Source organism: Erythranthe guttata, chromosome 1 (genome assembly GCF_056151865.1).
Source record: "Erythranthe guttata isolate IM_541 chromosome 1, IM_541, whole genome shotgun sequence".
Classification (NCBI taxonomy): Eukaryota; Viridiplantae; Streptophyta; class Magnoliopsida; order Lamiales; family Phrymaceae; genus Erythranthe; species Erythranthe guttata.
The window spans coordinates 9,629,542-9,656,195 of record NC_142533.1 but is presented as its reverse complement, the minus strand read 5'-3'; the positions used below and the strand labels follow the sequence as shown (position 1 = coordinate 9,656,195).

Genomic DNA, 26,654 nt, shown 5'->3' with positions numbered 1-26,654 from the left:
ATGGAAGATTCGGGTTCTTCCTCAATGATGCATCCTACGCGGGCAGCGTTGCTCGATTTGGAAGCAAGATTGCAACGTCTTGAGACTCTTGTTGGGCCGCCCGTTGATCTGAGAGCAGCCCCTATTCTCCAACAACTTGTTGATGGGCAACAAGCGTTCGAACGGCTATCCAAATCTATAGTCGATCTCCCAGAATTTGTGGAGACTAGTGCTGCAGAAGATCTCGGGTTGCTAAGTGATGCGGTTGAGGCCAAGTTTGAGACGTTTTTGACGGATTTGGCTGTGGTGAAGCGGGCGATTCGTGAGGGGACGTCGAGTGCTGTTGAGAGCAGATCCTCGTCGTCCAAAGTACGGGTGCCTGAACCCGCTACGTTTGGTGGCGCACATAGCGCGAAGGAGTTAGAAAACTTCCTTTGGGACATGGAGAACTATTTCCAGGCAGCAAATGTGTCGGACCAAGAGAGGTGACCATTACAAGCATGTACTTCTCGGGTGATGCAAAGTTGTGGTGGCGAGCACGTCTTTCCGACGATGCTAGTGCCAATCGGGATAAAATTGAAACCTGGGAAACGCTGAAGAAGGAGTTGAAAGAACAATCCCTACCTTGCAACACGAGTTGGTTGGCAAGGGAATCCCTAAGGGGTCCGTTCGTGAGTACGTGAATGACTTCAGTTCCTTGATGCTTGACATTAGGGATATGTCGGAGGAGGACAAGATCTTTAACTTCATGGCTGGTTTGCAACCTTGGGCACAATCTGAGTTGCGAAGACAAGGCGTGAAGGATCTGCCGGGAGCAATTGCCGCTGCATATCGCCTTGTTGATTACAAGACGGTTGGTGCCAAGGATACTGAAAAGAAGGAATCTGGGAAGGATAAGGGCAAGACCAAGAAGTCGGTTGGAAAGTTTGGTCGAGATGGGAAATTCAAGGCCCAGAAGAATTTCGAGAAGCCCACGGGGACGGCCAAACCCGCGGGGCAATTGTCCGTGAACAAGGAAAACAAAGGTTGTTTCTTGTGTAACGGTGACCATCGAATGAGGGACTGCCCTAAACGAAGCAAATTGAATGCTTTGATGCTGGAATCGGATGGAGATAGTGATGACCCTAAGCAAGTCAATCCCATCCAGTTGTTGAGTGCCTTGACGGTCGAGAAGGTACCTAGCAACCCCAAAGGTTTGATGTATGTCGAAACCTTGCTGAACGGGAAGAAAGTGATGGCCATGGTGGATTCGGGTGCAACGCACAACTTTGTTGTCGTTCGAGAGATTGGAAAGCTGGATTTGAATCTCTCACAACATGCAAGTAGAATTAAAGCCGTGAACTCAGAAGCCAAGCCGGTGAGGGGTGTGACCAATGTAGAATTATGCAATGGTCCTTGGTGTGGGCAGTGTTCATTTACTGTTGTACCACTAGACGATTTTGACGTGATTTTGGGGAAGGACTTTTTGTTGTCGGCTCGTGTTGGTGTCATACCTTTCCTGAGTGGATTGTTGTTCATGGATCCTAGTTGTCCATGTTTCGTGAAAGGAACGTTCGTGGAAAAGGCCAAATAGAAGAAATCTGAGGGCTTATTGTCGGCATTGCAACTAAAGGCAGGTCTAAGACATGGTGAGCCAACCTGCCTGGCTGCATTGGTCGAAATCAAGCCGGATGTGTACCAAGAAATGCCGGATGCAGTTGCTGAATTGCTGGCTGAATTCGAGGATGTGATGCCTCATGAATTAGCGAGAGAGTTGCCGTCTCGACGAGCCATTGACCATAAGATAGAGTTGGAACCGGTGGCCAGGCCGCCAGCACAAGCACCGTATCGGATGGGTCCGTCGGATTTAGCTGAACTTAGAGACAATTGGACGATTTGCTGAGTGCGGGTCTCGTGCAACCTTCTAAAGCTCCTTATTGGTCGCCGGTTCTGTTCCAAAAGAAGCAGAACGGTTCAGTGAGGATGTGTGTAGACGGGCATTGAATAAGGTTACTATCAAAAATAAGTATCCTATTCCTAATGCGCTGGATCTTTTCGACAAGTTGGCAAGGGCACGGTTTTACACAAAGATTGATCTTCGGGCTGGATATTGGCAAGTTCGTGTGGCACAAGGTGATGAGGCAAAGACAACTTGTGTGACGAGATATGGATCGTACGATTTCTTGGTTATGCCTTTCGGCTTAACCAATGCCCCCGCAACTTTTTGCAACCTCATGAATGATGTGTTGTACGAGTTTCTTGATCGTTTTGTGGTGGTATATCTTGATGATATTGTTGGGCATATGCGGGCTGTATTCTTGAAGTTGAGGGAATACAAGTTGTATGCCAAGAAAGAGAAGTGTGATTTCTGTCGGGAAGAAATCTCATTCCTTTGCCACATTATTAGCCAAAGAAAGATCAAGATGGATATGAAGAAGGTACGGGCTGTGACTGATTGGCCCGCTCCTTCGAAAGTGGTCGAGTTGCGTTCGTTTTTGGGTTTGGCAAACTACTATCGAAGGTTTATCAAAGGGTATTCAAAGATCGTGAATCCTTTGACCAACCTTTTGAAGAAGGATCAGAAATGGGAATGGACTTCGGATTGTGATGGTTCGTTTGAGAAATTGAAGGGTGCTATATCTTCGGAACCAGTACTGAAGTTGCCTGAGTTCGACAAGCCATTTATGTTGCAAACGGATGCTTCTGACCGTACTATCGGGGGTGTGTTGGTGCAAGACAAGCATCCCGTTTCGGTACAGTACTCATGAGAAGGAAATGACAGCAGTGGTGCATTGTTTTGATGCTTGGAAGCATTACTTGCTGGGTACAAAGTTTGTGGTTGTCACCGACAATGTGGCAAACACATACTTCAAGACTCAAAAGAAATTGTCACCGAAACAAGCAAGATGGCAAGAATTCTTGGGTGAATTCGATTTCGAGTGGGTACATCGACCGGGAAAGCATAACGACGTGGCTGATGCACTAAGTAGGAAAGTCGTTGAATCCTACGTTAGTGCATTGACTCGTGTGGAGTCTGATTTTCTTGAACGGGTTCGAGAGGTAGCCAAGACTGATTTGGTCTACCAAAAGATGGCTGAGCAAGTTCGGGCTGGGCAGATTCAGAAATATTGGCTAGAGGATGGGTTGTTGTTCGCTAAGGGTGGTCGTGCTTATGTGCCAAGCAGCTCTCTTAGGCGTGAACTATTGCGGGAAACACATGATCCGACGTGGGCCGGTCATCCCGGAATTGACAGAATGTTGGCCCTTCTAGCACGATCGTACTATTGGCCAAAGATGGAGTTTGACGTTGAGGCATACGCCAAGAATTGTCTAGTTTGTCAACTAGACAAGACCGAGAAGAAGAAGAGGCCGGTCTGTTGCAGCCTCTACCCATTCCGGAGAGGCCTTCCCAATCGGTTTCGATGGACTTTTGTTGGCCAAAAACCTACACGCAAGTGCACGTATCGTACAAGTAATATAGTGGAGAATTAAGTCCGGATATCGAACCCACAGGGAATATTTAATTATCTAATCCTAGACGCTAAATTCTACCAATTATTATCAAGCCCACCCTACATAGTCGAATTTTAGAGAGAATTAACTAAATTAAACTAAATTAAAAAGCAAGCAAAAACAAGAAAGCAAGTTAAAACAAAGATTTAATCAGAGAAAACGAGCCTAGGATTTTATTCTCCCCCTATGTGATTATTATTCCCCCAATTCTTTCAATTATGCAAGCAATTAACCTGGATTATTAACCTAAGATGCTAAAATAATCATAACCCGCTTCCGCGTGTATTACGATTCTAATACTCTAGATTCAATTACTATATTCCTATGCAATTAATTCTAGAACACAACATTAAGCACAAATCTCAATAATGGCTACCTAAGAGATTAACTATATTCCTATGTTAATACCACAAAGGCTCTTCTACCACAGTTCTAATTATTAACCCGATCTTCCGATTCATGCGATTAACAATAACATAAAAGAACATAAGTTGATCAAGTTCATGCACATAATAAAACAAGTAGAAGAAATAACCCGGAATTAAAACTTGTATAAAATCATAGAAAAGGGTTCATAAATCCCACATAGGGTTCCAAATAAAATCCTAGAAATAAAGACTTAGCTACTCGTAATTCTTATGATAAATAAAATAAAATAAATAAATTAAATAAGAAAAACTATGCTTGAATCTTCGTTGATCTTCTTTGCTTTTGAATTTGCGTAAAAATACAGATCCCCAATTGGGTGCTTGGCTTGGTCTTATATAGGGTGAAGAACTTGGGGAAGAAGGCAGTTTCCTTGTGCAATTAAAATCCCTTTACTGCGCAGCTTCGGAGTCTCGGACGGGGGTCCCACAATTTGCACTAAAACTGGGACGGGGGTCCGAGCCTTAAATCTTCAGAATTTTGATATTTTCACTTTTGACCCATATTTTCGCTAAAATTGCAGTTTTGACCCCATACTTTTCCAATTCTTCAATTTGTACCTAAAATACAATAAATCAACTTTTTAAGCACCAATAATCGTTAAAACACACCAAAAGCTCAAATAAAAAGATACGATAAAGTGTAAAAATATACACTTTACACACCCCCAAACTTGAACTTTTGCTTGTCCTCAAGCAAAATCTACCAATAAGCAAATAACTCAACGATAACATCTCATCACATAGATCAATGGTCAACTTCACGTTTTCTGAACTTGTAATTATAATGACTATTCTTAGGCATTCGCAAGCTCAAAATTCAACAACACTTAGTCACTCACCATTACCAAAAACCACAATTCATACAATTTCTTCAAGTATCCAATATTTGGAAATTAAAGATAGAAAGAATTTATACTTACATGCATATGCTTGACTCCAAATACTCACAAAATTATTCTACTCTACTAATATCGAACATTAAGCTATTGGGGTCATTGGGGCTTTGTGGCTTTCAATTGTTATGCTCTTTGGTTCGAGGTAGGAAATATGGGTATATGTGGCTATTCTTCTTGAATTTAGGTGATTACGCCAAAATTTGAAAGATAGGCGTTTGAAACAATGAATTCACCTGTACGGACTTTAATAAACTCGATTTTCAAAAGTTCAAAAGTCTCCACTTTTGCTTTTGAGACAATGGATCGAGTTTTCAAAAATAATTCAACAACTAGTCCTTATTTCTCCCTTCTAGTCTCTTCTTCTTCTATTTTTCTCTTTTTTTTTTATATATATATATATATACGTAGAAGCATAGATATTTGTCTTCTTTATTTTTTTTTCTTTTTTTTTTTTCTTTTTTTTTTTCGAAGAAGAAGAAGGACCTTATAACAATTTTCGACCGAACTCCAAGGGGTAATTTTCACGAATCTCCACCTATTCTACCTTACACATTGGCTAAAAGAAAGAACACCTTTTCTCTGAGGCTCAAATCAAGGTTCTAAGGATAATTTCGATAAAAAGGTCGGCTTGAAAGGCTCAAACGTTTCAAAGAAGGCCCAAATCATATCCCAAATCACTCACTACTCAATACTTCGTATCATAAATTTCCTAAGGTGAGTTCTAAAACCGAAAATAGCATGATCTAGTACAAATTAATTCCAAATTAAAATACAAGACATTCAACCAAAGCAATGCACAAAGTGTGATTCCTAGCAATAATTCGCTTCTAAGTTCCGTTGAATCGAAAGCTAAACAAACATCAAATCCTTATCACACAAAACAAGCAATCTCATCATCAAACATTAATCATCTCTCATCATCATAAATCATCGATGCATTCAACTCAAGCAATTTTTTTTTTTTTTTTTTTTTATATTCCGAAAAAAAAAACGATAAAAGCAATAAAAACAATAAAAACAAATAAAGCCTAATGCATGCAAACTAAAACAAATAAGCATAAACATATGTTTTTCACCCCCAAACTTAAAATTTTCGTTGCCCTCAACGAAATTAGCACAAATTTTAAGGATAGAAAACACCTGATTTAGTCGGAGTCGATGTCTTCGGGGTGTGAGAATTTGTGGGAAAGAAAATTGATTTTCCTCTTGCGAAGATGCCCTCTTTGTCTCTCGGATGACCGTCCCGATCGCAATTCCGACCTTAAAAATAAGAAATCAAATAAATTAATTAGAATGCATGCCTATGAAAATAAAAATAAAACATAAAATTAAAGAAAAATATAAAAAACAGTAAAGCTCGGGTTGCCTCCCGAGAAGCGCTAAGTTTAAAGTCTTCAGCCAGACTTTGCTTCTTGAAATTGTTATGTCCAATCCAAAGCCTTGTAGATTGCGCATCCATCCATGAGCTTTGTCACTTCAATTGCAACCGATACAGGGATAGGATTGCAGTATGTCAGGGTCCACCTTAGCTTGTAGTCTTTCTTAGTTGTAATCAATCGGTACGAAGCCAAGATGGGATCTTCATCACCCGCTCCCTCAAATCGGTACACAAAAACTTCACGTCCGCGTATAACCTCCACTTCAAACATATTCGTCTTCTCATCAACCTCTATTGATGCCTTCAAAGCCACGTCAGGAATAACAATAAGATCATCAATTTGAATATTTGCACTAACCACATCCATCCCCTTCTTCTCTTGTTCCGAGACATCTTTGGAGTTGAGCTCGATTGCATTCTCATATTCATCATCCTTAAGCGTCTTCGTAAGTTCCTTTTCCTTCTCATCGACAATATTTTCTAGGTCTAAAGGATTTTTCTCACTACAAGTTGTAGACGGAATTTCTTTGTTGCAACCATTCTCGATATTGTCTGAAATATTTTCAAGAGACCTTTGGGGCTTGAATTCTTCCAACTGTAACTCCAGTCTCCCGATAGATGCTTGAGTGGATTTCATAAATTCATCAAGGACGGAATTCAAATAACACTCCTGAACAGTGGGCTCTCGTGGCGTGTTGGTGTATGTGTTCCAATAACCGCCGTTGGTGTTATCTATGAAATTATTCGCTTTCGGTGCATACCAACATTGGTTAGTGTAATGATCTCCACCACATCTTGAACAAAGTAACGGCATATTATAGGTATTTTGGAGGTATTCGCCAGACGGAAGCCATTCATATCCCGTTTGAGTTTCGCGAAAATTGTAACCTGACATGTAACCAAAGAAAAGAAAAAAAATATTAAAAAAAATAAAAATAAAACGAAAAAAATAAAAAGAAAAATTAATTTGGGTGAATCGTGAAAATTGTTCAAATCTAGAGCTAGACTAAAATAAATAATTCAAATATTCCCCGGCAACGGCGCCAAAAACTTGTTGGCCGAAAACCTACACGCAAGTGCACGTATCGTACAAGTAATATAGTGGACAATTAAGTCCGGATATCAAACCCACAGGGAATATTTAATTATCTAATCCTAGACGCTAAATTCTACCAATTATTATCAAGCCCACCCTACACAGTCGAATTTTAGAGAGAATTAACTAAATTAAACTAAATTAAAAAGCAAGCAAAAACAAGAAAGCAAGTTAAAACAAAGATTTAATCAGAGAAAACGAGCCTAGGATTTTATTCTCCCCCCCTATGTGATTATTATTCCCCCAATTGTTTCAATTATGCAAGCAATTAACCTGGATTATTAACCTGAGATGCTAAAATAATCATAACCCGCTTCCGCGTGTATTACGATTCTAATACTCTAGATTCAATTACTATATTCCTATGCAATTAATTCTAGAACACAACATTAAGCACAAATCTCAATAATGGCTACCTAAGAGATTAACTATATTCCTATGTTAATACCACAAAGGCTCTTCTACCACAGTTCTAATTATTAACCCGATCTTCCGATTCATGCGATGAACAATAACATAAAAGAACATAAGTTGGTCAAGTTCATTCACTTAATAAAACAAGTAGAAGAAATAATCCGGAATTAAAACTTGTATAAAATCATAGAAAATGGTTCATAAATCCCACATAGGGTTCCAAATAAAATCCTAGAAATAAAGACTTAGCTACTCGTAATTCTTATGATAAATAAAATAAAATAAATAAATTAAATAAGAAAAACTATGCTTGAATCTTCGTTGTTCTTCTTTGCTCTTGAATTTGCGTAAAAATATAGATCCCCAATTGTGTGCTTGGCTTGGTCTTATATAGGGTGAAGAACTTGGAGAAGAAGGCAGTTTCCTTGTGCAATTAAAATCCCTTTACTGCGCAGTTTCGGAGTCTCGGACGGGGGTCCCACAATTTGCACTAAAACTGGGACGGGGGTCCGAGCCTTAAATCTTCAGAATTTTGATATTTTCACTTTTGACCCATATTTACGCTAAAATTGCAGTTTTGACCCCATACTTTTCCAATTCTTCAATTTGTACCTAAAATACAATAAAACAACTTTTTAAGCACCAATTATCGTTAAAACACACCAAAAGCTCAAATAAAAAGATTCGATAAAGTGTAAAAATATACACTTTACAACTTTGTGTCGGGATTTTCGAAAGTGAACGGTAACGCTTCCATCTTTGTGATCGTTGACCGTTTCTCAAAGTATGGGATTTTTATTGCTGCACCAATGGCTTGTCCGGCCGAACTAGCTGTTGAGTTATTTTTTAAGAACGTTGTGAAGTATTTTGGAATTCCCGAAGACATTATCAGCGATCGGGACACTCGGTTTACGGGCCGTTTCTGGACAGCGCTCTTCAACATGTTGGGGACTGAGTTGAAGTTTTCTACGGCAAATCATCCGTAGACGGATGGAAAGACGGAGCGAATGAATGCCGTGTTGGAAGATTATCTTCGGCATTATGTTAACGCGAGCCAGAAGGATTGGGTCGGTTTGCTTGATATAGCCCAATTCTGCTACAATCTTCACAAGTCTTCAGCTACGGGGATGAGCTCGTTTGAGTTGGTGTACATAAAGCAACCAACGGTGCCGCATGAGGTGGCATTGCAGCGAACCAGAGGGAAGTGTCCTGCTGCATATCGCTTTGCTCGTGCTAGACAAGAATTGCTAGACGAGGCAAAGGATAGTTTGATGAAAGCACAAGCGAGGATGAAGAAGTAAGCTGATGCTCATCGTAGAGACGTGGAATTTCAAGTTGGTGATCACGTGTTGCTGAAATTAACGCCTCAAATTTGGAAGAAGATCAGTTCCAAATCAGTGCAGCGTGGGCTGGTGCCAAAATACGACGGTCGATCCTTTTAAAGTGGTGTCAAAAGTTGGTCGAGTTGCCTATCGTTTGAAGTTGCCCGACAGATTGAAAGTGCATCCTACGTTTCATGTGAGCTTTTTGAAGAATTTCAACCAAGATTTGCTCGATGAAAGTCGGAAGCAAACGAAGAGAGCCCCACCCGCGTGGTCCGAAAGGAATTTGAGAGAGAAATTCAACAAATTCTGGACCACAAGACCCAAGGTCAAAGCAAGAAGAATCGGCGGACTGAATTTTTAATACATTGGAAAAATTCAGAGGTGGCCGATGCTAATGTTGGGCAACAGGCACGTGTACGCAACGGAAAACAAAAATTTTATGCGATTTAAACAATTTAAAACACATAAGCACATGCCCGATTATTGAAAACAATTAATTGCGTACCTTTGCGCTTCCAGCGAAATTAAAAACAACATACATAGTTAATTATTTAACCGAATTTAAATCAATTAGAATGCTCACGTTTAAATCAAATAATATGCTCGCAACAAATAAATTGATTCCATGTAATCACATAAAATCATACAAGAACGAACATACATATTCAATTTAAACGTAAACGAATCTATCGATAATTGATTCGAGGGTTTACCTCTTGAAGCGTGAGGTAGACGCACTAAGCAACACGGGATTGCTACGGAAACCAATCCGTACAATCCGGGGCAGCAGTGGTGGAGCGGCAGCAGCGGCAAGAGGGGCCACGGCGGCGCGTGTGACTCACGCGTGGTCTTCGGGCAGCGCGTGGGGATGCGTGCGGCTTCGGCTCGTGTGCTGCTCCTCGATTCTTTGATCTTCGATCTTCCTCCTCTCGAATTTCACCTCGTATAATTTGATCCACTAAACACGTGGAACTAGAAACGTAATAGTTAGAAAAACGGAAGGAAAAAAAGAAGGAAAGAGATACCAAAAAGGATCGGCCAACGGATGGCCGATACCGGCGATTTCCGGCGACGGCGCGGTGGCCGAGTGGAGAAGACCGAGCGAGAGGGAGAGAGAGAGCGGCTAGGGTTAGGGTTATGTTTTGTGTTGTGTGTGCAAGACCTATAAATCAAGTATTTATAGTGTCTTGCATAAAACCCTAACGGGCTTAAGTTGGACCGGGCCTAACAACCTAAGTTCCTTAGTTCTTTTACTTGCTCGTCTCTCTCAATTCAATGATCGGAAAATTGTAACGATTACATTTTCGGAATCATTATAATGTCCTCGTCATTACGAGTGCCAACTCTCGATTTCCAACTTTCCAAAAGTGGAAACCCTAATTCAGTGCACTTTCTAAATTTGGAAACTTCCCGATTTAGAAAGTCCACTACGATGTTCGCCTATTCTTTTCCTTTTTCTTATTCTCATTCATAATTCTAAATTACGAATGTTGGACCCAATCATATTGACTTCCAATCATACAAAGATAAACCAATTTTACCTTTGACCGTTTATTCAAAGATCTCATGTGCACGAGCAGTGTGACCCTCGATGGTTCAGGTGTAAGCTAGCCGTGGCCCCACAACCCTTTGTGGTCAAAACTCGTCCCTTAAAGTTACGATTAAGATGAAGCTCGTTTCACCTTAATCACCCAACGAATCAAGATTGACGTCTAGCAACTACGCGTCATGATTCCCTAGATACAAATGAAGTGCCTGCAAGAACCTTCAGATATAGTTAAGGTACAGTACGGTCCCTTCGATACATATGTCCCGATTGAACTAGAGGCATTGGTTCGTCGAGACCTCTTTATATGTTCAATGACCGTGCGATCGTTCTAAGTGTTGTAATCGTTACGTGCATGACTTAGAGAATCGAATTCTCTAATCATCACTTAGTCAGCTCTGGCCAGAGACTTAGTGTGATTACAAACTTTCAGAACACAGAGGACATCCAAGACTATTCGAGCGATCAAATCCCCGACTACAATGCACAGACCTCCCATTAGATTTCGGACTGTACGAACACTGACCCTTGGGATGGTCCTCGGTGGAACTTAGGGACAGGTCACGATACAGATGGTCCTCTAGTGAAGTCACGGTGATGTCTAGGTCATAAGGACTAATGGTGTACAACCATACCGTAGATATCTCTACTCGATTATTGGGAACCACTTAGAGATTTCTAGGGTGAGGGAGTTCAGTGAACTCGTCAACTTACGAGCACCCACTTATGCATGCCGATATCACAATACCGTTTACTGATGAGATGCAGTACACATACACTAAGTGCTAGTCTCTTAACGGGAAAGGCCGATATCCTCATTGGTGGCGTAACCCTTCGACTAGGAACACGTTTAACACTTATAATACTTGAGTAAATATCTCACGATCCTAACGATCAATTACTAGTACTTGTCATAACTGTAAGGACTATATCTATGCTTGTGACAAAGGGACAAAGATATAGAATGCCAAGGTCTTTTATCATTAATACGAATAAAGGTTCGTTTATTACAATAATAAATACGAAAGACCACAGCCACATGTTGGCTTGTTGGTCGCCTACTCTAACAATCTCCCACTTGACCTAAAGCCAACTACCCATGAATCGCAATCCCATCGACTCTCGATGTTTCTCATGGACCGATCTCGGTAAAGGCTTCGTGAAGGGGTCTGCGACGTTCTCTTCTGAGGTGACTCGTTCTAGTTTAACTTCAGCTCTATCAATGATCTCTCGGATCACATGATACTTCCTCAGAATATGCTTCGACTTCTGATGAGATCGCGGCTCCTTAGCTTACGCCACGGCTCCGGTGTTATCATAGTACAACGGTACTGGATCACTAGCATTAGGAACGACACCCAACTCTTGGATGAACTTCCTTATCCAAGTCCCTTCTTTTGCAGCTTCGGACGCTGCAATGTATTCCGCTTCGGTAGTAGAATCAGCCGTCGTGCTTTGCTTGGAACTCTTCCAACACACGGCACCACCATTAAGCGTGAATATAAATCCAGAATTCGACTTTGAGTCGTCCACATCCGATTGAAAACTAGAGTCGGTAAAACCCTATAATTTCAACTCGGCACCCCCATAGACCAAAAATATATCCTTAGTCATTCGTAAGTACTTGAGGATATCTTTCACGGCTTTCCAGTGAGCCGGGCCGGGGTTAGACTGATATCTGCTTGTGACACTCACAACATACGCAATATCGGGTCTCGTACATAGCATGCCATACATTATGCTTCCTATGGCAGAAGCATAAGGCGTCCTTTTCATCTCCTCGATTTCACTAGGTGATTGCGGACACATAGATTTCGAGAGACGAACCCCATGGGACATTGGCAAGAATCCTTTCTTCGATTCTTCCATGCTAAACCGTTTCATAACGGTGTCTATGTACAGGCTTTAGGATAAGCCAAGCATCTTTCTTGCTCTATCTCTATAGATGCGTATTCCTAATACATAAGATGCTTCTCCCAAATCCTTCATTGAGAAACGTGTGGACAACCATGCTTTCGTTTGTTGCAGCATTCCTACGTCATTCCCAATGAGTAGAATGTCATCAACGTAAAGCACTAAAAATATCACTGCCCTCCCACTAACCTTCTTGTATACACAAGGTTCCTCCGGATTCTTCTCAAAATCAAACTCTTTGATAGTTGAGTCGAACCTAATGTTCCAACTTCGGGATGCTTGTTTCAATCCATAAATGGATCGCTGGAGCTTGCAAACCTTTTGCTCACTTCCAGAAGATATGAAGCCTTCCGGCTGCGCCATGTAAATTTCTTCCTCAATATCTCCATTAAGGAAGGCGGTCTTCACATCCATTTGCCATATCTCGTAGTCGTACCACGCAGCTATGGCCAGCAAAATCCTAATGGACTTCAGCATCGCGACTGGCGAAAAGGTTTCCTCATAGTCAACACCTTGCCTTTGAGTGTATCCTTTCGCTACCAATCTAGCTTTGTAGGTCGATACCTTTCCATCAACTCCAATTTTCTTCTTATAGATCCACTTGCAGCCTATAAGAACAATTCCCTTAGGTGGATCTACCAAGGTCCACACCTTGTTGGAGTACATGGAGTCCATTTCGGATTTCATGGCAGTTAGCCAATGTCCCATGTCCGCATCCGATACGGCCTCATTGTATGTTCTTGGATCTCGTCCAAGATCAACATGATCTTCATCATTCTCGAGGAGGAATAACCTATCCGGCATTTTCCAAACTCTTTCGGATCTGCGTACCGTAGGCTCATGAGGTATATTAGTGGATTGTTGTATTGGTTCGATTGCTTGTTCTTGCGTTTGAACTTCACTTTGTGGTTCTTGAACTACTTCAAGTTCTATCATGCTGCCTTTTCTATCGGATATAAACTCCCTTTCCAAAAAGGTGGCATTTCTCGAAACAAACGTCTTTGCATCCTTGACATAATAGAATTCGTATCCCATCGAGTCTATGGGATATCCCACAAAATAGCATAAGTCGGATTTACTATCCAACTTGTCTCCCACTAATCGCTTCACATAAGCGAGACAACCCCATATCCTAATATGTTTGTAGTTGGGTTTCCGGGAATGCCAAAGTTCATAAGGTGTGGATTTAACTGCTTTGGTGTTAACTCTATTCAGCAAATACGCCGCAGTGCGAAGTGCATGACCCCACAAGTACGCCAGTAAGTTCGTGAACCCCATCATAGATCGAACCATATCTAATAAAGTTCGATTCCGAAGTTCGGAAACTCCATTAAGTTGAGGAGTTCCCGGTGGAGTCCATTGGGATTGTATCCCATTCTCTTTTAGATAGTCAATGAACTCGATGCTCAAGTACTCTCCACCACGATCGGATCGCAGCTTCTTAATACTTCGTCCGAGTTGCTTCTCTACTTCGTGTCTAAAATCTTTGAACCTTTCAAATGTTTCGGACTTTTACTTCATCAAGTACACATACACATACATAGAATAATCGTCGGTAAAGGTAGCGAAGTAGTTGTATCCACCCTTTGCACTAACACTTAGTGGACCACATACGTCTGTATGGATCAAATCCAAAAGACCCTCGGCTCGTTCCATTTTCCCTTTGTAGGGTGACTTGGTCATTTTCCCTTTAAGGCAAGATTCACAAGTTTGTAGTGATTTCACGTCCTCCAAAGAGAACAATCCTTCACTAACAAAATCGTTCATCATTCTTAAAGAGACTTGACCTAATCTAGCGTGCCAAAGTTGTGCGGGGTTTTGTTCTATCTCCTTACGTTTTGCTGATATAACATTAATGGGTATTTCATTTGGATTTAGTTCATACAAGTTGTTTAACAGTCGTCCTTTGCAAATCAAATTCTCATTCTTTTGTATAATGCAAATCGAATTTCCAAAAACAAAAGTAAAACCTTCAATATCTAATACAGGAATAGAAATAAGGTTTCTAATGAGGGACGGAGCAAATGAACAATCGTTCAAAATAATAGGAAAACTAGAATCCAAAACATTTAAGTAAATCGTGCCAATGGCTTCAGCAGCAACTCTTGCTCCATTCCCCATCCTTAGGTAGGTCTCACCCGCTCTAAACTTTCGACTTCTTGTCATTAGCTGCAAATCATTGCACAAATGTGAGCCACATCCCGTATCCAATACCCAAGAAGAAGAGTTGACAGATAAATTTACGTCAATGAAATACGTACCCTTTTCAGAACTTTTCTGCTTTAGGTAAGCCTTGCAGTTGCGGCGCCAATGTCCTTTCTTTCCACAATGATGGCAAGCATCATCAACTTGCTTGCTGACCTTTGCCTTGGGGCCCCCACTACCTTCACCCACTTCGAACTTGCTGTTTGGGAAGGGAACTCTTTCCTTTCTCTTCTTTTGGGATGAACTCTTCTTACCAGAAGTAGCAGCAATGAGAACAGACTTCTCTTTCTTAATGGTGGACTCGAAACTGACCAACATGTTCATCAACTCATCAAAGGGAGGATCTTGTTTGTTCATGTTGAAGTTCACTATGAACGATTCATATGAACTAGGAAGAGACAACATGATCAAATCCAACGAGAGCTCGGCCGGGAGGGTGACATCGAGATTCACTTGCTTTTCAAGGAGATTGATCATTTTGAGACAGTGCTCGTGGACCGAAGTCCCTTCGCGCAGTCTCGCTGTGATCAACTCCTTTGTAGCAGCGTACCTCGATGCCCTAATATTCTCACTGTACATGCTATCGAGATGAGCCTTTATATCGAAAGCATGCATGTGAGACTCATATTTCCTCGCAAGCGCGGGCTCCATGGCGGCTATCATATAGGACCTAGCATGTGTGTCATCTTTCTTCCATGCTTCATAAGTTTCCTTTTCAACATCAGTCGCTGTGGCAGGTATAGTGGCGGGAAGTCTCTCGTTCAAAACATAGAGATGCCTCTCAACGGTTAGCACAAGCTTAAGACAAGCATCCAATCTAGGTAATTAGGGCCATTGAGTTTATTGTCGAGGATTGACATTATGGGATTCTTAGACATGATTATCTGAGAGGTATAAAGAAGAGGATTATTAGAGATTCGCGTTAAATGATTGTTTACAATTAAATGTTTGGCCTTATGTTATTTAATTTTTCTCCCACTAATTTTATCGAGTTCCACTTCCCTCTAGTAGACAAACGAGAAAAATGATTTTTCTTAATGGGCTTTAGGTCCAATAGACAAATATAACCCGCAGTTAATCTAGCCCAATTATATTTGCCCAAAGGTAGATCACAATCAATCATATCCACAATATGACCCTAAATTAATTTTCCTCACACTTGATAATGACCTAAGTTAATCTCGTGAATATCGAAATCGTCGTGTGTCAAGTCTAACCTACCAATCAAAGATGCTCATAGAACTTGATTATGCCAAACTAATGCAGTCCCTAGTTAATCTAGCCGACCACGTTAATCTAGCATAACCCTTTTCTATGGCTACCTTCATCGCAATGTCAATTGAATTACAGCTTACTTTACCATAGCACTCCCCGCTAGCACGGCTTACTGCACTACAGTTGAGGGCTACACATAATCCATCCGTTGGCAGAAGGAAAGAAAAAATTCAACATATTGGGTTTTTCTTTATAGCTTGAAATGATTCTTAATTAGATTAAGAATGAGGGATTTTTATTAAAAAGTTTTATCTCATCAGAAGGTTCGGATTGGTCTATGTGATTCCTACATCTATGTTCTCTAAAGGTATATGGAAACACATATTGTCCTAAGAGGAACATATGACCTACCTATATAATTAATTACATTAATTAATCATCGGGTTTTTCAAAATAATTATAGAACCTCAACTAGCATAAATCATTCATATAATGTTGAGGTACTACTAATTAAGTTGAACTTATAATCAATATCATATTTGTGTTCTATTAATGGAAATCAATTTAACAATTTAAATTAATTAATTAATCCAACACCTAATTACTAAAACATATGATTGTTGACTCGATTATCTAATTGGGATTAATTGAAAATAATTTTCCAAAAATTAAAATCAATTTGTTTAAAATTTAATTTTAGAAATCTGAAATATTTTTTTTTTTTTTTTTTTTTCAGTCAACCGGTTCGGCCCAACCGGTCTGACCGGTTTGGACCAAAGCGGTCCGGTTCTGTCCGGTCCAGTTGACCCAAATCAGTGGGCCGGGTCAGTCGGACCGAGAACCAGTCTGACCGACCCGAATCCACTTGGATTCGGTCAATGGTATCGTGCACAACCATCGAACCGGCCGGTTCGACCGGTTCGATCCGAACAATTAAAAACCGACGTTTTAAAAATTATTTCAGATCCGATTTTCCAATTTTAAACAATTTTATAGTTGGAAAAATTCTAAACAATATTTCAAAAATATTTTAAACTTACGAAAACTCCCAATTACATAATAACAATCACTACTTTAATAAATCGAACATGCATAAAATCATAGCATATTAAAACGAACGCAATTAATTGCGCAACGAGCTCTGATACCACTGTTGGGCAACAGGCACATGTACGCAGCGGAAAACAAAAATTTTATGCGATTTAAACAATTTAAAACACATAAACACATGCCCGATAATTGAAAACAATTAATTGCGTACCTTTGCGCTTCCGGCGAATTGAAAAACAACATACATGCTTAATTATTTAACCGAATTTAAATCAATTAGCATGCTCGCGTTTAAATCAAATAACATGCTTGCAACAAATAATTGATTCCATGTAATCACATTAAATCATACAAGAACGAACATACATATTCAATTTAAACGTAAACGAATCTATCGATAATTGATTCGAGGGTTCACCTCTTGAAGCGTGAGGTAGACGCACTAAGCAAGACGGGATTGCTACGGAAACCAATCCGTACAATCCGCAGCAGCAGCGGTGGAGCGGCAGCAGCGGCAAGACGGGCCACGGCGGCTCGTGTGACTCACGCGCGGTCTTCAGGCGGCGCATGGGGATGCGTGCGGCTTCGGCTCGTGTGCTGCTCCTCGATTCTTCGATCTTCCTCCTCTCCGATTTCACCTCGTATACTTCGATCCACTAAACACGTGGCACTAAACACGTAATAGTTAGAAAAACGGAATAAAAGAAAGAAGGAAAGAGATACGGAAAAGGATCGGCCAACGGATGGCCGATTCCGACGATTTTCCGGCGACGGCGCGGTGGCCGAGTGGAGACGGCCGAGCGAGAGGGAGAGAGAGAGCGGCTAGGGTTAGGGTTAGGTTCTGTGTTGTGTGTGCAAGACCTATAAATCAAGTATTTATAGTGTCTTGCATAAAACCCTAACGGGCTTAAGTTGGACCGGGCCCAACAGCTTAAGTTCGTTAGTTCTTTTACTTGCTCGTCTCTCTCAATTCAATGATCGGAAAATTGTAACGATTACATTTTCGGAATCATTATAATGTCCTCGTCATTACGAGTGCCAACTCTCGATTTCCAACTTTCGAAAAGTGGAAACCCTAATTCAGTGCATTTTCTAAATTTGGAAACTTCCCGATTTAGAAAGTCCACTACGATGTTCGCCTATTCTTTTCCTTTTTCTTATTCTCATTCATAATTCTAAATTACGAATGTTGGACCCAATCATATTGACTTCCAATCATACAAAGATAAACCAATTTTACCTTTGACCGTTTATTCAAAGATCTCATGTGCACGAGCAGTGTGACCCTCGATGGTTCAGGTGTAAGCTAGCCGTGGCCCCACAACCCTTTGTGGTCAAAACTCGTCCCTTAAAGTTACGATTAAGATGAAGCTCGTTTCACCTTAATCACCCAACGAATCAAGATTGACGTCTAGCAACTACGCGTCATGATTCCCTAGATACAAATGAAGTGCCTGCAAGAACCTTCATATAGTTAACGTACAGTACGGTCCCTACGATACAGATGTCCCGATTGAACTAGAGGCATTGGTTCGTCGAGACCTCTTTATATGTTCAATGACCGTGCGATCGTTCTAAGTGTTGTAATCGTTACGTGCATGACTTAGAGAATCAAATTCTCTAATCATCACTTAGTCAGCTCTGGCCAGAGACTTAGTATGATTACAAACTTTCAGAACACAGAGGACATCCAAGACTATTCGAGCGATCAAATCCCCGACTACAATGCACAGACCTCCCACTAGATTTCAGATTGCACGAACACTGGCCCTTGGGATGGTCCTCGGTGGAACTCAGGGACAGGTCACGATACAGCTGGTCCTCTAGTGAAGTCACGGTGATGTCTAGGTCATAAGGACTAATGGTGTACAACTATACCATAGATTTCTCTACTCGATTATTGGGAACCACTTAGAGATTTCTAGGGTGAGGGAGTTCAGTGAACTCGTCAACTTACGAGCACCCACTTATGCATGCCGATATCACAATACCGTTTACTGATGAGATGCAGTACACATACACTAAGTGCTAGTCTTAATGGGAAAGGCCGATATCCTCATTAGTGGCGTAACCCTTCGACTAGGAACACGTTTAACAGTTATAATACTTGAGTAAATATCTCACGATCCTAACGATCAATTACTAGTACTTGTAATAACTGTAAGGACTATATCTATGCTTGTGACAAATGGACAAAGATATAGAATGCCAAGATCTTTTATCATTAATACGAATAAAGGTTCGTTTATTACAATAATAAATACGAAAGACCGCAGCCACATGTTGGCTTGTTTGTCACCTACTCTAACAGCTACTTGGGAGAAGGCAGTAAATCTGTGGCAGTTTGAAGACGAGTTGGCAAAGTATTAGGACAATCTGAAGCGGGTGAACAGTTCGACGAGGGCGTCGAACAACGTTGGTGGGGGATGTCTGTTACACCCTTAGACGGTGATATCGACTATAACTCGAGTGGGGCCGAGTTATAGTTGAAGTGGTGCCAAGAAATGTTGGCACAAGGCAAGCTATACATGGGCCGAACGGTGGCCGAGAGTTGGGCAAGTATTGAGGTGCTTGGCCGAGAATTACAAGGCAAGGGTTTCGAGTGATGGGCAAGCATTGGGGTGCTTGGTCGAGAAAGGCATGGCAAGTGTGGGCAAGGCAAGCGGGCTGAATAGCACGCGTGCGGGCAGATTCGATCCTTGGGCGCGCGCGCGCGCCGATTGGGCAAGCCGGGCAGCTAATTGACTCGGAAAGTTCAGGAAGGTAGTTGCGGAGCGTTTGGCATCAGCAATGGCTTAGAAAACCATCCCTTTATGTTGTATTAGTGAGCCAAGTGGCTGGTCTGCGTGCCGCCATGTGTCCCTTGGTAGTTTAGTGTGTAAACTGCATTGTACCTTGTATTTATAGGCCCTTGTGTACACAAATCCGACCCATTCAGATACAGGGACTCAGATTGCAATTGTTAGTATCTGTTGTGAGGATTATTTGTGTGCACCAAGGGCTTTCCTTGTATTGTGCATGAGTGAATCAATAAAGGCTGAGCTTTGCTCGTAAATTGCTTGTGTTGTTCGATTTCCGCTGCATACTTGTGATTATTGATGTTCATTTGATACAACAATGGTGCCATACGTTTGTGTGAAGAATTGTTGAGTGGACTGACTGATTTAGTGCGTAAATCAGGCCGTACGGTGGGAAAATTTTCGGTTATAAATTAACCGCTGTAACACTATCCATAGTAACAAGTGACGAACTTCAATAATGTGTGGTTCTAGTACAATGGTTTTTACCAATGTTTTGAAAACCGGACCGGACCGGCCGGTCCGACCGGTTCAACCGCGAACCGCGGCCATGTCCGGTCCGGTTAGATCTGAAAACCCAAAATGGTCAAAAACCCGGGTTAATCACCAAAAAACCGGTTGGACCGGTAAGAACCGGGAAACCCGCGAACCGGTCCGAGAACCGGTTTTTAGCACAAAAGGGCAGTGGGTGACTGAATCTTGTCGGATAGGGCTGTGGGTGAACGGATCTGGGTCGTATGTCACCCAATCCAAGTGGTGGCAGCCATATTTCTCGATTGAAGAAAAGAAAGAAAAAAGAAGTGGAGAAAATAAACTATATGTTTGCGTGGAGATGTAGAGAAGAAACGATAAACTTGGGAGAAAGACAAAGAAAAAGAAAAGAAGAAGGGAAGAAGAGGAATAGAAGAGGAATGGGAGGCTTCTGCGTCAAAATTGACAATGAAGAAGAAAGAGAGAGGGGAGAGGGGAGAGAGAGAGGATAGGAGAGAGAAGAAAGAAATGAATAAATTCTTTTTTTATAAAAAGAAAGTGGACTAAAGTTGTATAATGAAGTGAAGAAAGTTGGAAGAAAATGTGAAGTATACGTAAGATATTATATTTAAAGTATTAAATTAATAAAATAATTATATTTGAAAAAAAAAGTAAAAAAAGTAAAAAACCTGGTTGAACCCCGGTTGAACCGGTCGAACCGTGACCCGATGGTGCGTCCGGTTCGATGTCCGGTCCGATTTTCAAAACATTGGTTTTTACTTTAACTTTAATCGAGGACTATTGTTTGCTAATTATGACTGTACCTGATGCACACTAAATTTGAGATAGCTTGGTATAAAACGAACATTAATATGTTACAAGTGAAACAAACATACATAACATATCCATCAAAAAATCCAACATAACAAAACAAATATGTAATTGAGACAGAGAGACGGCGTTCTAAGGAGCTTACGCGCGTTCAATGTGTATGTAATCGAATCTCGATAATTAATTAGATTAATTATAATTATTTGATTACTGGATGCGATGAATTTATTGTTCATAAAATTCGCATGATAAATTTTTTTTAACCTTTCGCTGCGTATGCATGTAAATCCCAACAAAAATATCCATCAAACATCATTATTATCATCAAGTTATTAGCCATGTTATTGTTAGGATATGTATCCAGGAGCTAGTGATAAATTGGAATCAGATTTATGTATTGATTAAACTTTTCCAACATGCGAACCCTTCGATAATTTTGGAATATAATTAAAATATTTATCCAAGAATTAAAGTAGGATTCACATATTATATACCTAATTGGAGCAACTCAATGGACCAATAATTTATCGAATAATTGGGTCCACTATAAGAAAGCCCAAATACCTTTAAAATAAGGTTTGTGCCCAATAAAATAAACCCAACTCAATCAACGACATATAAATAGTATTTTACTCATTTGTTAAGGTATGTTTTCTTATTCACAAGAAATCTAGAATTCATATTCTCTCTACTATTGTTGGTGGTAATACCTACACGCAAGTACACGTATCGTAAAAGTAATATAGTGGACGAAAAGTCCGAATATCGATCCTACAGATAATATTTAACTATTTAATTCTAGACACTAAATCCTAACAATTGCTATCAAGTCCACCCTACACAGTCGACTTTAGAGAGAATTAACTAAATTAAAGAAAATTAAAAGGACAAAACAAGAAAACAATTTAAACACGAAGATTAATCAAAGTAAACAAGCCTAGGATTTTATTCTCCCCCCCTATGTGATAATTAAACAATTAACCCGGATTATTAACCCGAGATGCTAAATTAATCATAACCCGCTTCAGCGTGTATTACGATTCTAATACTCTAGATTCAATTACTGTATTCCTACGCAATTAATTCTAGAACACAACATTAAGCACAAATCTCAATAATGGCTACCTAAGAGATTAACTATATTCCTATGTTAATACCACAAAGGTTCTTCTATCACAGTTCTCACTACAAGAAAATGCAAAATAGGCAACGATTTCTTTATCGAGGAAATGAATTCCGTTGCCAATAGTTATATTTTAGCAACGAAATATAGTATTTGTGGCTAAAGAATAACGTTTTTGTAACAAGATATTTTTGTTGCCATTGAATCTCGTAGGCAACGAAACATATTGTCGTGAATAGTATCGTATATATTTTACAACGAATTTAATGTAAGACAACAACTTTATTGTTGCAAAAAAGTATTTCTTTTTGCTACGATATAAAATTGTAGTAAATACATTTACAATGGCAACAAATTTATTTTTGTTGTGAGTAAGTGACGAAAGACAACGAAATATTTTGTTGTAAATGCTCCAAGTGATTTGACAACAAAATATAATCGTTGTAAATTTAAAAACCAACTCTTTTTCTTGATTTTTATTTTATATATATATATATATATATATATATATATATATATATATATATATATATATATATATTATATAATAATATGATAAGAAAAATCTTATTTGTTTATATTAACTACAATAACTCATAATTTTTTTGTTAAGTCAATTGTTGATATGATTTTAAAAAAATACTATATATATAATTAATGGTAGATGTTATATTTATAATTAAATTTTATTGTAAATTATTTTTTGAACATAAAATATAGTAAATTATTTGTTATGACATATTATTTATTTATGTAGTTATTTTAATCATTTGATCTTGTGTATTTAGTTTTTATAAATTTATTTTCAGTCAGTTTTCACAAATGTAGTGTTGCCCCAGCGGTTAGAAGGGTGTCTAACTTCAAATCAACCAGAGTTGGACTCTTACCATTGTCATGTCTCCATATATTTGACATTTATCAAGCGGCTTAGCCTATTGGGCTAATCATGAGTTTAACCCAACAATTCTGACTCTGAAGCGGTTCGGCGGTCTAAAGGTCGGGTCCGCAAATGCGGGTTGGCGGTTCAAAGGTCGGGTCGGCAGATGCGGTTCGGTAGTCCAAAGGTCGGGCTGGCCGGTGCGGTCGAAAATAAGTCATGTATTGGCAACAATAAATATGTTGCAACGAAATACAATTTTGTTCTTAATGATTAATGTATTGGCAACGATTTATGTGTTGCAACGACATAAATTCGTTGTTATTAATAAATGTATTGGCAACGATAGATTTGTGGCAACAAAATAAATTCGTTGGTAGTAATAAAAGAATTTGCAACGATAAATGTATGGCAACAAAATAGACTTGTTGTTATTACTTAATGCATTGGCAACGATTAATATGTAGCAACGACATAACCATGTTGTCTATAATGCATTATTGGTGACAAGGAAATGGCAACGAAGGTGGCAACAAAATAATTTTGTTGCAAGAGGAATTGGCAACGAAATTAAAGTCTTTTGTCAACAAAATATATTGTTGCCAATTTGACAATTTCTTGTAGTGTCTAATTATTAACCCGATCTTCCGATTCATGCGATCAACAATAACATAAAAGCACATAAGGTGATCAAGTTCACGCACTTAATAAAACTACTAGAAGAAATAATCCGGAATTAAAACTTGCATAAAATCATAAAATTGGGTTCATAAATCTCACATAGGGTTCAAAATAAAATCCTAGAAATAAGTAAATTAGCTACTCATGATTAAAGTGAAAACAAAATAATAATTCATAAAAAGATGAATTATGCTTGTAATCTTCGAATTCTTCGTCTTCGTTATTGCTTCGTTGCTCTTGAAATTGCGTAGAAGATGGATTCTGAATTGTGTGCTTGGCTTGGTTTTATATAGGGTGGAAAACTTGGAGAAGAAGACAGTTTCCTTGTGCAAATAGAATCCCTTTAATGCGCCTCTTCATAATCTCGGTCGACCGTCCTGAATTTTGTATTAGAACTCGAACGGCAGTCTGGGCTATAAATCTTCAGATTTTTTACTTCTTCACTTTTGGCCCATATTTTCTCCAAAATTGCAATTTTTTAACCCCATACTTTTCCAATTCTTCATTTTGTACCCAAAATACAATAAATCAACATTTTAAGCATCAATTTTCATTAAAACACACCAAAAGATCCAATTAAAAGGTATGCTTAAGTGTAAAAATATACACTTAACAACTATCTCCACGATCCGTACATCTGACTTGAGCGTCGGAGGGGTTTCCGCCGGATCAACCCCGGCTTAGTTCACGTGTGTTATTTTCGCAGAGACCTCAGGACCATCAGATTGTCAAGTTTGTGATCCACTTTGCTCTCCCAACCCGTTTATCAAACTACCCCAGGTGATCTAAGTAATTATCATCATCATTTTGGCGCCGTCTGTGAGAATGCAAACCAGATCACGTAGCCAGCAAGATCCTCATGAATCATCCACTCGAAGAGAAAATGACACAGCTAATAACCTCCCAATCCGCGGAGGCTCTGGCTTTCCACCTCCTCCCCGTGCTCAGATCCCCCTCGCGATGTCCAAGTGAATCCCCCTCGGGATCCGCCACTCCATGCTCCTTGTACGGTTCAGATAACCGAGGAAGCACTCCTACGTATGATTGCAGAAGCCTCTATTCTAGACAGCAACGCCAACGCTCACCCCAACGGGGTAATGCGTCGCTATAGAGAGCTCATCTCCTTATTGAACGAGAAGACGAGACAAACAACCCAAATGGCGGAAGAGCGTCAGTCCCCGCCAGACGCAATCCTTTCACCATGGACATCCTCAACGACGTATTGCCTCAAGGAGTGAAAATATCAGGTTTACCTCAATTCGAAAGAACCACCGACACACAAGAACACATAGAGAAGTTCCATGCCATGGCATATTTATATGGCCTGACAGATGCATCAATGTACAAGATATTCCACACCACTCTCTTCAAGAGGGCCATGAATTGGTTCAAATCTTTACCTACACGATCAATCGACACCTTCTCTCGATTATCGCAACGCTTCACCAACCAATTTGCCATTGACAAGAAATAAGCCAAAACCCCGGCACACCATTTTTCTATCATACAGAGAGACAACGAAACACTCCGAAATTGTATCAGGCGTTTTGTGGAAGCTGTCCACGAAGTTTCAAGCGTAGGACAAGACATGCTCTCAGGGATCATGCAACAAAACTTGAAGTCAGATAGGTTCAAAGAATCTATCGCCGGAAGGCCTCCTGGCAACCTAGATGAGTTGTTGAATCGAGACGAGAAGTACGTGCGCATAGAGGAAGCCTCTACCCATGCCCCTCCCAAGAGGAAGAGGGAAGATGATCGACAGGACATTAGGAGACGGGATGATCGACGTCCACCCCCACCTCAAATCCAACCATCTTCCTCTTATAATCGATTCACTCCACTAAACACTCGTCTCACTGAAATCCTTCACGTAAAGAGCAAAAATATTTGACGGAGCCTCCACGCCCCATGCACCCTAACGCAAAACGGGAGAAATCCGATCGATACTGTCGTTTTCATAAGGACAAAGGGCACAACACCGAGGAACATGCACAACTTAAGATAGCCATTGAGAGGCTAATCAAACAAAGACACAAGCATCGTCTTCAATTCATCAGACTTAGAGGGTCCAATTGAGGCTCGTAACGACGCTCTAGTGATCACGGCCTCAGTGGCCAACTTTTTAGTCAAGAAGACACTGGTCGACAACGGGATCTCGACCGACATCATGTACACTCACGCGTTCAAGCAGTTGGGGATCGACAACGCCAGATTCTGCCCCGTGAGTACTCCACTGAAAGAATTCACAAGAGAAGATATATACTCAAATGGTAAAGTAGAACTTCTCATATCACTCGGAGATAGCCCATGCCGAGTGACGAATATGGTGAAATTCCTAATAGTTAATACACCATTTTCGTACAACATCATCTTGGGAAGACCTACGATACACTCTTTGGAGGGAGTTCTGTCCATCTGTCACCAAAAATTGAAGTTCCCTACTCCCTATGGGATGGGAAAGGTACTTGGAGACAGAAGACTCACGAGAGAATGCTACGCGAGAGCCCTATGTGAAACATCTAAGAATCCCAAGTCATCCGGAAGGGGAGATGACACCCAAAAAACCGACAAACGAAAATGGGTCAACGCGGTCATCAAGGCCGATAGAGAAATCCTCATCAGCGTACCAGATGACAGCATCAAACTAGCAGCCGTCGAAGAGCTTAAGCTCATAGAGCTCACACCTGAAGATGATTCCAAACTCCGACGCATTGGATCCGTTTTAGATCCAGAGATGGAACATCAGCTAACCAACTTTCTGCGACACAATGGAGACGTGTTCGCTTGGAAAGCCCAAGATTTGTCGGGAATCCCCCCTAAGGTGGCTCTACATCGGCTCAACATCGATAAAATGATGAAACCGGTCAAGCAACGGAAGCGGACATTTGGTCCCGAACGCAACAAACACATCAAGCGGAAGTTGCAAAACTTCTAG

At 40.4% G+C, this 26,654-nt stretch overlaps 1 pseudogene; it reads left to right on the top strand.

The window, feature by feature from the left end:
• LOC148772810 (uncharacterized) lies at positions 1–26,654 on the top strand (annotated as a pseudogene).